This window comes from Lepidochelys kempii, chromosome 3, assembly GCF_965140285.1.
Source record: "Lepidochelys kempii isolate rLepKem1 chromosome 3, rLepKem1.hap1, whole genome shotgun sequence".
In the NCBI taxonomy this organism is placed as follows: Eukaryota; Metazoa; Chordata; order Testudines; family Cheloniidae; genus Lepidochelys; species Lepidochelys kempii.
This window is the reverse complement of record NC_136382.1, coordinates 58,685,101-58,699,611: the sequence shown is the minus strand read 5'-3', so window position 1 is coordinate 58,699,611 and position 14,511 is coordinate 58,685,101. Positions and strand designations below refer to the sequence as shown.

Sequence of the window (14,511 nt, the reverse complement as noted above, 5' to 3'; positions counted from 1 at the left end):
AGTCAAATAGACTGTACATATATTTTAGAGTGATTGTGGAAAAAATTGTAACATTTTTTCTAAAAATAGAAAAACTGCACCTTTTCAAAAAGAGATTGCTGGCATAAATTTTAGCTTCTTGTATACAACAGTAATGATCAATGTCCATCTATAGTGCAGTACCACTTTACTCTGCCACCAGAGTTGCGGAGTGCAGGAAGATAATTCCACACTCTTCATTTTGGGAAACAAAAAGCTGATTATTATTACAGATCATTTTTCCATTATATGAAGGAAGTGTAATTCAATCAATCAGTGACATATTGTTAAAACAGCATAATTATTATTCTGTTAACCCAAGTAAAGTAGCCACAAAACAGGCAATAATACAAAAGTAGCAATGAAGATTTTTTAAATTCATCAAACCACTTTGTACCCCAAAGATAGTACAATATTTGACAAAATGGAGGAGGGTCTGGGTTTTTGTTCAGTGGCTCTATATAATATATAAAAGGATTATACCCCCATGTACATTTACCTCCCCTCATAAGAATGTAAATTGCATTAGTGTCAATGGGTTATGTCTGTCTTTGCAGAGAGTTATCCTGCATGTCCCCTTACTTAATCATTTCCAGGCTGGTTGATCCTGCCAGTAGCATACATTTTTCTCAAAGATTAAGCCATGCATGTCTAAGTACACATGGCCTATACAGTGAAACTGCAAATGGCTCATTAAATCAGTTATGGTTCCTTTGGTTGCTTCAACCCTTACTTGGATAACTGTGGTAATTCTAGAGCTAATACATGCCGATGAGTGCTGACCTCCAGGGATGCATACATTTATCAGACCAAAACCAACCCAGGCTCGCCTGGCTGCTTTGGTGACTCTAGATAACCTTGGGCCGATCACACGCCCTCGTGGCCTCTAAGATGTATTCAAATGTCTGCCCTATCAACTTTCGATGGTACTTCCTGTGCCTACCATGGTGCTCACGGGTAATGGGGAATCAGGGTTTGATTCCGGAGAAGGAGCCTGAGAAACGGATACCATATCCAAGCAAGGCAGCAGGTGCGCAAATTACCCACTCCCGACCTGGGGAGGTAGTGACGAAAAATGACAATACAAGACTCTTTCGAGGCCCTGTAAGTGGAATGAGCACACTTTAAATCCTTTAACAAGGATCCATTGGAGGGCAAGTCTGGTGCCAGCAGCTGAGGTAATTCCAACTACAATAGCGTATATTAAAGTTGTTGCAGTTAAAAAGCTCGTAGTTGGATCTTGGGATTGAGCTGGCCGTCCGCCGCGAGGCGAGCTACCGCCTGTCCCAGCCCCTGCCTCTTGGCGCTCCCTTAATGCTCTTAACTGAGTGTCCTGGGGGTGCAAAGCGTTTACTTTGAAAAAATTAGTGTGTTCAAAACAGGCTGGTCGAAGACGACCTAAAGAAGAGCTTTATGTAAGCTCGAAACCTTGTTTCTCACCAACAACACAAGTTGGTCCAACAAAAGATATTACCTCTCCCACCTTGACTTACTAATTCTGTTTAGCATATCTGACCATCATGCAATATTGGAATGTTGTAGCCACATCAGTTCCAGGATATTAGAGAGAGTAAGCCTAAAAGCTTCTCTCACCAACAGAAGTTGGTCCAATAAAATATATTACCTCACCCTCTTTGTCCATTGTACAATATGCAGTCTGGGCAACTATACACATGCCTTACTGAATCATTTAGCAAGAGGTGTCCAAAAACAAACTGAAGATAAAGAGAGGAAGAACACAGATGGTATTTTGCTTCCACATAATTGCAAGATATTCATTTTATGCAATTCTTATTATGTACTAATCAAACTGTTATGGAAACCAACTACTGTACCATCCATGAGTGTCATATCCCCTTAATAAAAAGGAATATTAAAACATAAGGCATACAAAATATATCGATACAGGGACAGATAAATTCCCCAGGGCACAAGCTGTGGCTGCACAACATAACACCCACAGAAGTGGCTCTGCTCATGAGGGGATTCAGGAGGTTGAGCAACCATAGTCACCACTTTAGGAGGGCAGCTTTAAAGCTCTGGCCTCAACTGTATAGGAGCACCCATGCCTGTCAAATGGCCTTCAATTTGAGGGCTATCACCCATTTTAGTCCTACAGTTACCAATGTTCTACACAAACTTAGTCTCCCCCCTCACTTTTATAATTTCTCTTTGCATCAGAAATAGGAAGCCTGCCTTAGGCTCACCCCCCGCCCCCCTGCTGACCGGGAGCCATCCGAGGTAAGCCCACACCCCAACCTCACACCCCCAATCCCCATCCCAGCCCTGAGCCCCCCCAAGCACAGAGCCCCTTCCTGCACCCCAAATCCCTGACCCCACTCCAGAGCCTGCACCCCCAAGCCCAGAACCCTGACCCCCTCCTGCACCCCAACCCCCTGCCCTAGCCTTGAGCCCCCCCCAAACTGAAGCCCCCTTCTACACCTCAAACCCCTCACCCCTGCATCCCAACCCTCTGCCCCAGTCCTGAGCCCCTCCCACACTGCAAACCCCTCATCTCCAGCTCTGTTGAGTCGCGGTCATCGACAATTTTCTTCAACTGGGTCGCCAGAAAAAAAGTTTGAAAACCACTGGTATAGAGAACAGGCGCTATACCTATAGCCACATGCCACAGTGAAAGACTCTGGCAAGCAGGGAGGCAGCGGAGCACTACACTGCGTCAAATAGCAGTGGAGACATGGAAGGCACTGCTTGGGCATGTAGAGAGGATGTAGGATATATATTCTGGGTGTTCAGGCATGTAGGGCACTCAACTCTACTCACCTAAGCCCTTCCTCACCATCTACACTGCTACTAATACCTTTGCTAGCAGGACGTGCAGTGTCTGTCCATTACATGCTGCTGGAAGTGTAGGTGTACCTTAGACACTACAGAGAGAGGTAATGGAGATAAAAGTCAGATAGACATACTGCTCAGGAGATTTTTTTAGTTTCAGTTTCTATTAAGTAAAGTGTTCTTTTTCTTTTCTTTTTTTTCTTCTTTCAGAGAAATTTGGTCGTGGCGTAGGAATGCCATCTTTTAATTCAAAAAGTAAAACCAGCCTCCTCATACAAGATGACAGAGTTGTATAGCAGGGCAAGTTTAAACAATAACTTATGCAAGTGCCTCCTGCCAAAGGCTTTGAACAGGAATTCTGGCTATGCTATCTTTGGGCTTAGGGCTATTTTTGGAGAATTTAAAAGTTTCTAGAGCTTCCGTGATTTTAATTAATATACAGGAAATTTATTTGGAATTTTTTTAATACTGATTTGAGTTCATCTTCAACTAGTTGTTTTTAAATATTAAATCAAAAATTTCTCTACCAATCCAAGCAGTGAGTAGCAGTTGTACCTATCTCTTTAGTTAGTTCTAATTACTAGCAACTTGGAGGTTCTTCAAAGCACTATATTTTCTACTTCCCTGGAGTGGGACTTATAAATAACTCCTCCTAACACCTCTCCTTCCACCACAGAGGAAACTCATGGATCCAGTTTCCTTGGCTGGATTTCAGCAATCTGTTTAATAGATTGATATGATATACCCACTGCAAATAACCAGTAACAATGCTCTTTCAGGATAGAGCTGGCCGGAAAATGTATATCCCCTTCCATGAAAAAGCTCACATTTCTGGGGAAAAAAATTCATCCCAAACTGGGATGACCTGCCAAAAATCACAAATTTTTTTGGTGGGAAGATTTTTCTAGAAAAGTCCCATTTTGGAAGAACCAAAATGAATTGTTTTCACTTCACTGGCTGCCTAGGAATTAGGAGTGTGTCTAATGTTAACTGCCTCTCTTCCTCCTTTCCTATGGAATAACATAGCAAGGTCAGAAGGCACCATTGTGATCACCTAGTCTGACTTCTATATAACACAGAACTTCCCCAAAATAATGTATTTTGAAATAGAGCATACCTTTAAAAAAAAATCTCATCTTGATTTAAAAATGGTCAGTGACTGGGAATCCACCACAACACCTGGTAAACTGTGCCAATGGTTAATTACCTTCACCCTTAAAAATGTACACCTATTTCCAGTCTGAATTTGTCAAGCTTCAGTTTCTGGATCCTGTTACACTTTTTTCTGCTAGATTGAAGAACTGATTATCAAATATTTGCTCCTCATGCAGATACTTATAGACTGTGATCAAGTCATCCGTAACATTTTCTTTGTTAACCCAAACAGACTGAGGTCCTTGAATCTATGACTATAAGGCATTTTTTTCTAATAATTCTTGTAGTCTTCTCTGAACCTGCTCTCCAATTATCAATATCCTTCCTGAATTGTGGACACCAGAACTGAGACACAGTATTCTGGCAGCAGTTGAACCAATGGCAAATATAGAGGTAAAATAACCTCTACTCCTATATGAGATTCCCTTGTTTATGCATCCAAGTAACCCATTTGCCCTGTTGGCCACAGCATGTCACTGAAAGTTCATGTTCAGATGATTATCTACCATGAACCCCAAATATTCAGAATCAATGGTTCCCTCAGGATGGAATCTACCATTTTTGTAAGTGTGGCCTACATTCTTTGTTCCAGGTATATACATTTACGTTTAGCTGTATTAAAACATATATTGTTTGCTTGCACCTATGGAATGGTGGACTGTATCTTGGCAGACAGTGACTCTGAATAATGACAGGTTTCAGAGTAGCAGCCGTGTTAGTCTGTATTTGCAAAAAGAAAAAGGAGATGAATCAGATGCATCAGATGAAGTGAGCTGTAGCTCACCAAAGCTTATGCTCAAATAAATTGGTTAGTCTCTAAGGTGCCACAAGTACTCCTTTTCTTTTAGTGACTCTGAACAGGATTTAGGGGTCATAATGGACAAGCAACTCAACATGAGTTCCCAGTGTGATATTGTGGCAAAAAGTGCAATGCATAAAGGATGGTCAAAAGTTTTCCAAAGGAACAGTTCTCCCCAAGAAAATGGTGATTGATGGAATTGAATCTTTCTGCGAGAACGCATGGATTCTGACTAAACTTTCAGGGACAACATGGTTCCTTGGGCTTCCCAACTAGCCAACTCCCTTGATTTTGTTATTTTATTTTTATTTTATATTTTTATTATTTTTATATTTTTTTACATTATACCGTCTACTATAAGAAATTACCATTACAAAGAAATCACTAAACCAAATACCTGCTATCAATTAGAATAACAATTACAAATGATCAGTTAGAATACCATTTGAGCAAACCAACCACCAATTACCAGACAAGTTAGGGCACCAATTACAAAACAATTATCAACTAGACTACCAAGTACCAATTAGAATATCACTTACCAATTAGAATACCAATTAGCAATTTATAAAATATAAAAATAAAAATATATTTTAATTTATAATATACAAGTTTAAACATTTCAACTATGTCATTTCAGAAGAGATTTGTAATGTTTTGAATATATATTATAGTTGACAAAACATTTTCATTTTGACTAATAAGGAATATCATTTCAATATATTTAAAAAAAAATTCAGAATTTCATTCTGTAGAAAAGTTTTACTTCTCATTCCAATTTTGGATTAAAATAATTATGATTCCAGAATTTCCCATGGAATGGAAATTCCATGTTTCAGCCAGCTCTAGAATAAATGGGGATAGTGAATAGGAATAAGGTGATGGTTTTACCTCTGTATATGGAATTGGTGAAACCAATACTGGAATACTATGTACAAGTCTAGTCTCCACATTTTTAAAAGGATATTGAAAAATATGAAACAGTGCAGAAAAGAGCCACAGAAATTTCTTGAGCGCTTGAGAAAATGCCTTACAGTGAGAGATTTCAAGAAGTCTATCAAAAAGAAGATTGAGAGGTGACTGAATTACAGTGAACTTTCATTGAGATAATATATTGGACACAAAAAGGCTCTTTAATATAGTGAAGACAGACATAAAAGGAACCAATGGCTGGAAGCTGAAGCCAGCCAAATTTAAATTAGAAATAAAGCAAAACCTTTTAACCCAGAGTGAGTTTAGCATTGGAACACTATCAAGGGAAATGGTGGATTCTCCATCTCTTTAGGTCTTTAAGCCAACACTGGAAGATATGCTTTAAACAAACATAGTTATGCTTTAATCAAACACAAGTTATTAGGCTCAATACAGAGCTAACTGGGTTAAATTTAATGGGCTGTTGATATACAGGAAATCAGATTAGATGATCAAACGGTCCCTTCTGGCCTTAAACCTTCTGAATTATCTCCTACACAAGAATTAGTCACATAAGGGTTTTGCTAGATGGAATTTCCTTGGAATAATTTTTTGAAGATGTGGAGAGTTACCTGTTCACAGAATGAACAGGGGAGGTTCTGCCACGCCTATCTCTCCCAAAGAAGTAGATCTTTGGGGATCTGCTCAGGTCAGGGACCTATGATGTTTTCATGCTCTCTTTCCACTTTTAAAAATGCCTCTTTTCATTATTGTTCTCAGTCAGGTCTTCTCTTAAGTACCAGAGGTTTATATTCTCCTCATATAGCCTTTTATTATTTTTCTATGATTCTTTGCCTGACAGGTTCTGAGTCACATCTTTCCACTTATATTGGCTTGCTATGATTAAGCCTGACTCCGTCATACTCTTAAGCACCAACATGAAGCAAATTTTTGTTTTACCATACCATTATAGTTCATTATCTTCTGTTTTTACATTAATCAATATACATTGTTTTACTCTGCAACCTCTGAGGTCTGTAAGATTAAAGGAAAGCAAAGTGGCCCTGGCTCCTTGACAATAGGACAGCTATCAAAGTATCCTATGGTTGTTTGCCATGGACCTTCCCCAGGGAATCCCCTTGTCGCACTGTCCGCTGCAGACCTCAGACCTGGCAATTCTGTTCCCTCTGAGTCTGAAATGAATATTTTTCTCTTGAAAGGGCAACCTTGATGTTCCTTCTCTCCAGTGGTGGCATTTGTCCCATGGTGCAAAGCTCTATCCTGGGACCCCTGCCAATGTTACTGCTCCCCATGCAGGGCAGTGTTTGTGTCCCTGAGTTGTCACGCTGGGCACGGTTTGCATTTCACTTTGTCATCACAAGAACAAGTAACTGAGTCACCAAGTCAGGTGGTACCCTCGCTGCCTTGGGGTGCCCTCCGATTGCATGGATTGCAGGGCTTCTCTCCCCTTCGGCAGGCTATTGCTCTCAGGCATAAGAGAGAAAGGTCATCTCTTCATCAGTTCATCACCCTTTGCTTCTTCCTTTCACATCCTGTTGTCCTCCAAACTATTCTGTTCTCCTGCAGAATACTGACATTTATGGCAGAAATTAAGAGGTGCTTCTAACTGCAGCTCCTGTCTACAGGCCAGGATATTAGCCCCTTCCTGTCCCACAAAGTGTAAAGTTTATACAACCCATTACAGAGCCCTATGTATTAATTCACAGATCAGAGGGATGGGTCAGAGGTCTGAGTGATAGCTTGGAACCTTGGAGACCTCCGTTTAATTCCCTGCTCTGAAATAGATTCCCTGTTCAACCTTGGTCAAGTCTGTAAAATGGGTATCTCATAGGGGGTTTGTTGTGAGGAAAGAAAGATTGTGGGGATCTTAGATACTATACTAGTGGGGATCATATCAGTACCTAAGATATCTAGGGGGAAACCCTGCCCTCATTAAAATCAATGTGAGTTTTTCACCCCTAATGTTTATAAAGAAGGGGAATAAGATAGAATGATATGTTATTGTCATTCTTCAAGTTCCTCCTAACAACTTGTCCAGAAATAATCCCACTGCTTGGAAGAGTAAATTATTCTTCAAGTAGGCAAATTAAACTCTTGTACCCAAGATCCTCACACCTTTCCTTGCATATGCTATCCTCTCACATCTAACACATTTCACAAGGTCCATGAAAGTGCACCATCTCAATGATAATATAAAAATATCAAAATTGTTTTATCAGAGTAAGAACTGTGCTATGGCAACTTCGTTTTAATTTCTCAAATAACCCACAGGTTTCAGAGTAGCAGCCGTGTTATTCTGTATCCACAAAAAGAAAAGGAGAACTTGTGGCACCTTAGAGACTAACAAATTTATTTGAGCATAAGCTTTCGTGAGCTACAGCTCACTTCATCGGATGCATGTAGTGGAAAATACAGTGGGGAGATTTTATATACACAGAGAACATGAAACAATAGGTGTTACCATACAGACTCATCCCCTAATGTCCCTACCCTACTTGCACTACATTGATGGCATCTTCATCATCTGGACCCATGGAAAAGAAGCCCTTGAGGAATTCCACCATGATATCAACAATTTCCATCCTACCATCAACCTCAGCCTGGACCAGTCCACACAAGAGATCCATTTCCTGGACACTACAGTGCTAGTAAGTGATGGTCACATACACACCACCCTATACCAGAAACCTACTGACCGCTATGCTTACCTACATGCCTCCAGCTTTCATCCAGACCACACCACATGATACATTGTCTGCAGCAAAGCTCTACGATACTACCCCTCAGACAGAGACAAACACCTACAAGATCTCTATCAAGCATTCTTACAACTACAATACCCACCTGCTCAAGTGAAGAAACAAAATGACAGACCCAGAAGAGTACCCAGAAGTTTCCTCCTACAGGACAGGCCCAACAAAGAAAATAACAGAACACCACTAGCCATCACCTTCAGGCCCCAACTAAAACCTCTCCAAAGCATCATCAAGGATCTACAACCTATCCTGAAGGACGACCCATCACTCTCTCAGATCTTGGGAGACAGGCCAGTCCTTGCTTACAGACAGCTCCCCACCCCGAAGCAAATACTCACCAGCAACCACACACCACACAACAAAAACAAGCACCCAGGAACCTATCCTTGCAACAAAGCCTGTTGCCAACTGTGTCCACATATCTATTCAGGGGACACCATCATGGGGCCTAATCACATCAGCCCACACTATCAGAGGCTCATTCACCTGCACATCTACCAATGTGATATATGCCATCATTTGCCAGCAATGTCCCTCTGCTATGTACCTTGGCCAAACTGGACAGTCTCTACATAAAAGAATAAAAGGACACAAATCAGACGTCAAGAATTGTAACATTCAAAAACCAGTCGGAGAATATTTCAATCTCTTTGGTCACTCGATTACAGACCGAAAAGTGGCTATTCTTCAACAAAAAAACTTCCAAAACAGACTCCAACGAGAGACTGCTGAATTGGAATTAATTTGCAAACTGGATACAATTAATTTAGGCTTGAATAAAGACTGGGAGGAGATGGGTCATTACACAAAGTAAAACTATTTCCCCATGTTTATTTCCACACCCCCCACCCCTCCGGCCACACTGTTCCTCACATGTTCTTGTCAACTGCCGGAAATGGTCCGCCTTGATTATCACTACAAAAGGTTTAAACCACCCCCCCCCCCGGCTCTCCTGCTGGTAATAGCTCACCTTACCTGATCACTATTGTTACAGTCTGTATGGTAACACCCATTGTTTCATGTTCTTTGTGTATATAAAACCTCCCCACTGTATTTTCCACTACATGCATCCGATGACGTGAGCTGTAGCTCACAAAAGCTTATGCTCAAATAAATTTGTTAATCGCTAAGGTGCCACAGGTACTCCTTTTCTTTTTGTGAATACAGACTAACACGGCTGCTTCTCTGAAACCTGTCATATTCCAGTTTGAATTTTTCTATTTTCAGCTTCCATCCCCAATGCTGCCCTTAATGCCACATAGATGAAATGACTCAGGGAGCTTCAGCTGGCTGTGAAGCAATTCCCGATCCCTGCCCCCAGCAGAGCAGACAGAAGCAGGGCTAGAATTTATCTTGTAAATATAAAAATGTTTCAAATGGACCTTTGCTTTGTAAGTAAATGAACTACTTTGAGAAACCTCCGTTTTTAATATGGTCTGTATTATGGCATGGCAAATCATGGCACTCTAGTACTTTTTTCCTTTCAAGTCCCAAGATTTTACATGCTTAAGTAAAAGTCAAATAAACTGGTAGAGCAGATCAGCTGGCTGTGAATTTTATTTCTATGCAATGGGGTTACAATATGAAAAACATCTATTTATGTAACAGACAGAAAAAGCCCAAAGTGCAGACCAAGATCCAACCCAGCTCTGTGACCAATGGACAAAGCACTTTTCCTCCCCCCAAAAAACACTTCCACCTACAATATCAAAGAGGTTTTCTAACAGCATTTCCCATAATGCCCTAATCCCCAGCGAAAATGACAGGGCCTCCAGGCCTCAGCAGTGCTGCAGTACTTACTTCTGAACACCCATGAGAGGTCCACATATAGAGTAACTCCCTGGTTACCACCAATCAGGTTGGGCTTCTGCACCTCGTCACAGACCCAAATTTTACTCTGCATGTTACCCTATATCCACCTCCCTATCTCAATTTGCCAGCATCCACCCTTTCTTCATTTAAATCCCTCCTGAACACCTACTACCATACAAAGGTCCACACACACACACATCTTGACACCATCACCATGAAATTATAAAAAACAAAGAACAAAGTTATTTTCATTCCTTGTCTCCAGTAAGTTTAGCTAATCATTGAATTTAACACTATAAGATCGCCAGGCCAGGAGCTGTGATCCCAGTTCATCTCAGGGTCAGTGCTGCGCTGAGCAAAATGCATAATGCTATTTCAACAGTACCTTAATGATTTAGAACTATGGCTGTGCTGAATATTCATGCTGATTCACAAACACTGATTTTTCAAAACCCTAGTTTTAGTTAATAAAATCCAGTTGAAAGAGCTTTACTATTTGACAAAACTGAGGTTTGGATTCAAAGTTCATTGTTCTTGTGGATTTCAACCCATGCTCGAGAAATTTCAGTGAAAATGGACTTGAAGTTATCACAAGCAAGGAAGAGACTCCTCACAAATAGCTTTCTCCTTCCCCAATGTTTGAGGAGGAAGGAGTTACTTAGGAATTCACTGTGGAAGTAGAGAGGGTTCACTGTTGAAGTAGTGTGGAGGATGAGTGGGAATGGTTTTCAAGGAGTTCGTCTCAGACGTTTGAATTCAGCAAACTGAAACTTGCAAGCAATCTTGGGACCCCAGAAGAGTTCTCTGGGCTGTTGATGTAATTTTTAAATAAATATTGGAAAATTGGGGAAGTTCCAGAAGACTGGAAGAAAGCTGGTATTGTGGAAATATTTCAAAAGAATAAACAGGATCACACAGGTAATTATAGGCCTCTTAGCCTGATATGGATCCCAGGAAAAATGATGGGGCAGCTGATTTAGAACTCAATTAATGAATTATGAATGGATACAACAATAACTAATGACAGTCAACATGGTTTCATGGAAACTAAGCCCTGCCAAATAAACTTGATTTTACCCTTTGATGAAATTATCTTTATCAACCAAACTTGTAAACGGTTTTGATGTTTTTAAAAGTTCACACCAGTTTATAAGATTCAAGTCAGGGTCACTGCTATATTTAACACACTGCACTTTTATATATAATATATAAAATGAAAACAAGAATGTATTTATTATCAAAGAACAGAGAATCAGGCGATAGTAAGAATATTGGAAACAAACTGTTGCACATAAAACAAAATCATAACATGCTTTCCAGAGCCTAAACTTAACTCACAAAGTATTCCCCTATCTCCTACAAGATAGCTTACCCCAAGTCCTTTCCCGAGGATTTTCAACCAAATGGGCTGAAATCCTCCCCTTCATAAGATCAAGCCTGCTGGCAAGTTTGTCTTCACAGACTGAAGAAAAACTGGTGATTAATCTGTGCCCCAAATATAGTTCCAAAAGTTCATTGTCTTACTCGTAAACAGGATAACCCCTACTGTTTTTGTTTTTTCCTGCAGTCCCCACAATCTATTTATTAGCACTTTGCTCAGACTGTAAATGGGCATCCACTGTGAACTATACAATATTCAATTTGCACATGACCAGCCACAGAGATAGATAAGTGTCTCTCCTCCCCCAACAGGAGTATGTGTATCACCTTTTGGTGACCTGCCTTAACTCTCAGACCTAAAGAACATATTGAGAGAAGAGTTCATTTTCTTCCACAATATTTTTTTATTATACATAACTCTTCACATATTTTCTGCACCTACATCTTGCAGTGATTACAACTACTGGCGTAACACAGGCGTTCACTAGAGAGACCTTGCATGACATACTTTTGTGGACGAGTATGTAGATACCAGACCTGTATTTCAAGGAATCCCTGTTGAGGTTACAGGGACAAACCATCCTGATGAGTTGAAAGAATAGTAAATATGGCAGGTGACCAGCTTGGCTTAACAGTGAAATCCTAGCAGATCTTAAACATAAAAAAGAAGCTCACAAGAAGTGGAAGGTTGGACATATGACCAGGGAAGAGTATAAAAATATTGCTCGGGCATGTAGGAATGAAATCAGGAGGGCCAATTCGCACCTAGAGCTGCAGCTAGCAAGAGATGTCTAGAGTAACAAGAAGGGTTTCTTCAGGTATGTTGGCAACAAGAAGAAAGCCAAGGAAAGTGTGGGCCCCTTACTGAATGAGGGAGGCAACCTAGTGAGAGAGGATGTGGAAAAAGCTAATGTGCTCAATGCTTTTTTTGCCTCTGTCTTCACGAACAAGGTCAGCTCCCAGACTGCTGCGCTGGGCATCACAAAATGGGGAGTAGATGGCCAGTCCTCTGTGGAGAAAGAAGTGGTTAGGGACTATTTAGAAAAGCTGGACGTGCACAAATCCATGGGGCCGGATGAGTTGCATCCAAGAGTGCTAAAGGAATTGGCGGCTGTGATTGCAGAGCCATTGGCCATTATCTTTGAAAACTTGTGGCGAACGGGGGAAGTCCCAGATGACTGGAAAAAGGCTAATGTAGTGTCCATCTTTTAAAAAGGGAAGAAGGAGGATCCTGGGAACTACAGGCCAGTCTGCTTCACCTCAGTCCCCGGAAAAATCATGGAGCAGGTCCTCAAGGAATCAATCCTGAAGCACTTACATGAGAGGAAAGTGATCAGGAACAGTCAGCATGGATTCACCAAGGGAAGGTCATGCCTGACTAATCTAATCGCCTTTTATGATGAGATTACTGCTTCTGTGGATGAAGGGAAAGCAGTGGATGCATTGTTTCTTGACTTTAGCAAAGCTTTTGACACGGTCTCCCACAGTATACTTGTCAGCAAGTTAAAGAAGTACGGGCTGGATGAATGCACTTTAAGGTGGGTAGAAAGTTGGCTAGATTGTCGGGCTCAACCGGTAATGATCAATGGTTCCATGTCTAGTTGGCAGCCGGTGTCAAGTGGAGTGCCCCAGGGGTCGATCCTGGGGCCGGTTTTGTTCAATATCTTCATAAATGATCTGGAGGATGGTGTGGATTGCACTCTCAGCAAATTTGCGGATGATACTAAACTGGGAGGAGTGGTTGATACACTGGAGGGCAGGGATAGGATACAGAGGGACCTAGACAAATTGGAGGATTGGGCCAAAAGAAATCTGAGGAGGTTCAATAAGGATAAGTGCAGGGTCCTGCACTTAGGACAGAAGAACCCAATGCACAGCTACAGACTAGGGACCGAATGGCTAGGCAGCAGTTCTGCGGAAAAGGACCTAGGGGTGACAGTGGACGAGAAGCTGGATATGAGTCAGCAGTGTGCCCTTGTTGCCAAGAAGGCCAATGGCATTTTGGGATGTATAAGTAGGGGCATAGCAAGCAGATCGAGGGACGTGATCGTTCCCCTCTATTCGACATTGGTGAGGCCTCATCTGGAGTACTGTGTCCAGTTTTGGGCCCTGCACTACAAGAAGGATGTAGATAAATTGAAGAGAGAGTCCAGTGAAGGAGAGCAACAAAAATGATTAGGGGTCTGGAACACATGACTTATGAGGAGAGGCTGAGGGAACTGGGATTGTTTAGTCTGCAAAAGAGAAGAATGAGAGGGGATTTGATAGCTGCTTTCAGCTACCTGAGAGGTGGTTCCAGAGAGGATGGTTCTAGACTATTCTCAGTGGTAGAAGATGACAGGACAAGGAGTAATGGTCTCAAGTTGCAGTGGGGGAGGTTTAGGTTGGATATTAGGAAAAACTTCTTCACTAGGAGGGTGGTGAAACCCTGGAATGCATTACCTAGGGAGGTGGTAGAATCTCCTTCCTTAGAAGTTTTTAAAGTCAGGCTTGACAAAGCCCTGGCTGGGATGATTTAATTGGGGATTGGTCCTGCTTTGAGCAGGGGGTTGGACTAGATGACGTCCTGAGGTCCCTTCCAACCCTGATATTCTATGATTCTATGACCTAGGGGATTGCTGTAACACTTAGGTATTCCTGTATCCTCTGCCAATTGACATCAAGAGTCCTTGGGTCACAGAGTTACAAAACAAACCAAAGCAGCAGCATTTCTCCTCCCCTCTTCCCTAACCACATCCCAACATTCAGCCTACCCAATATGGATTAAAACTTACCATGCTTTCCCCCAAAAAGAAATCTCACCCCCACCTGTCTCGCACCTCCTCCAGTGTATTGTCCAAGAGAATTTTAAAGTTGCTTCTAAGA

The 14,511-nt window shown here is 41.4% G+C and overlaps 1 protein-coding gene and 1 pseudogene across 1 annotated transcript in view; one reads left to right on the top strand and one right to left on the bottom strand.

Moving 5' to 3' along the window:
* The window catches only part of KCNQ5 (potassium voltage-gated channel subfamily Q member 5), a 531,162-nt gene that overhangs the window by 369,853 nt on the left and 146,798 nt on the right, over positions 1-14,511 (bottom strand). The window lies entirely within an intron of this gene.
* LOC144930445 (18S ribosomal RNA) lies at positions 613-1,539 on the top strand (annotated as a pseudogene).